General features: G+C 40.8%; 1 protein-coding gene across 1 annotated transcript in view; it reads right to left on the bottom strand.

Moving 5' to 3' along the window:
* Window positions 1-207: 207 nt before the first annotated feature.
* Window positions 208-1,712, bottom strand: part of LOC144147999 (uncharacterized) — a gene marked incomplete at its 5' end in the record, with an annotated part of 61,422 nt that continues 59,917 nt past the window's right edge. The window contains one exon of the mRNA XM_077679603.1: window positions 208-1,712. This exon is cut by the window's right edge and continues 1,380 nt beyond it.

Here is a 1,712-nt window from a genome sequence, read left to right as displayed (position 1 = left end):
TGAATTATTTATTCACTGTGCATTACGGCTCGCTGAAATTACTTCATTACATTTGATCAGAAGCCTTCCCAAGGATTATTGTGTGAGCACCGCTTCTTCGGAATAATGAGAGAAATGTGGACTTACAAGTGGTCCTTAAAAAGAACCTTAACTGATGTGAGAGGTCACTTCATTAGTCCACCGCTTAAGAGCAGACAGACACTCACGTACAAGACCTATTTTTATTAACAACTGCTTACAGCAATGCAGGTATGAATGTATAATATATATATCTTCATGTCCTGTACACTCGCGTATGTACAAAAATAGCCAAAAAAGCGAAGCGTACGTGTGAACATCAGCATTCACGAATAATAAAAAAATAACAAAAACACCACTCTAAAGACAACAAAGCTGACATCCTACCATGAGTCAATACGTCACCGTGCAAAAGCTTTATAGTACACGCCTCTATGCTCTGTATATAAGCACAATCATCTGATGTACTGTAGGTGCCTAGAAACTAAACAAAAGCGCCTAGCCAGTTTAGACAGATTATTTGCACCATAATCTCTCGCAACGAGATTACACTGAAATCCCTCCCACCTCGGATTACAGTTTGCAACGGCACTCTGCGAGCTTTCCAACAAAAGAAACTAGAGGGACAAATTCTTAACCTTCTCCCTAGAGGCTTTTTCCAACCCACAATGCACCGTTTCCTCAGGCCAAAGCAGAGAATGCATCAAATACATCATCATAAGCCAATCTGTGAACATGGTTATGTAAAGTAACAAGGCAAATGGCTTCCAAATTAAGTAGTACAGTGATGGAACGATGCAAGGTCAATTCCAGCTGGGGGTGACTTGAAGCTCACACCATGGCGACAGATACAATGCATACATGGAACTTTGGAATGCTTCTACAGCAGCTCTCCCTTATCTAGTTTTTAGAAATCCACTAAACCATTACTCAGTAACTATACACAGACAGCCTAATAAGTTTCAGTCGAGTTAACTTTTCATCATATAGCCCAAGGTATTGTAAACTGCATTGCGCTACAAAAAATCCTGTATATAAAGAACTGTTTTCATGTGTGTGTGTGTGTGTGCTATTCTTGCTAGAAAAACATTCAAGAAATCTTCATTTGGGAAAATAAATTTGATGAAAACAAACATTTTCTCATAATTACGCCTGCCACAGAGTGCCTTCAGAAACGCACACCTGCCCTCGAAATGCCCATTAGAAAAGGAAAAAAAAAAAGGGGTTTCTGTACATTCCCTTAATTACAGTGGTAGCAGCGTTGGAGTATTAAAAGACAGCTAAAACAAGGGCATCACACAAGCACACAACATCCCAGCAATGGCATCAAGCACCGCAGCTAAACTAACCTCCTAAGAGATCTTCCTCTGCTAACTCAACTCAAAACAGTTTACGTGGCCAGTGCCGTAAATATGTACATACAAACTTGCACACTCACTGAAATGGGTTGCGAAACACGTGCTTAGAGTATGCGCCGCTTCTACAAAGCACCGAAAGGGCTAAAAGCTGCACTGCTGGGAACTGCAAATATTCGTTGTGGTCTGCTACGATGCACTCCTGGTTTACCTCATCCTTATTCCACCCCCGCAGTTCACTCCGCATTTCGCCAACTCCTAAAGACCGCTCTTTCTCAAACGTACATCCTTTGTTTCAGTCATGCGGAACATTTAAGAGACAAAAAAAAAAAAAAAAAA

Source organism: Haemaphysalis longicornis, unplaced genomic scaffold (genome assembly GCF_048455015.1).
Source record: "Haemaphysalis longicornis isolate Haplotype H1 unplaced genomic scaffold, Haemaphysalis longicornis Haplotype H1 scaffold_70, whole genome shotgun sequence".
Taxonomy (NCBI): Eukaryota; Metazoa; Arthropoda; class Arachnida; order Ixodida; family Ixodidae; genus Haemaphysalis; species Haemaphysalis longicornis.
This window is presented reverse-complemented; position numbering and strand designations above follow the sequence as displayed.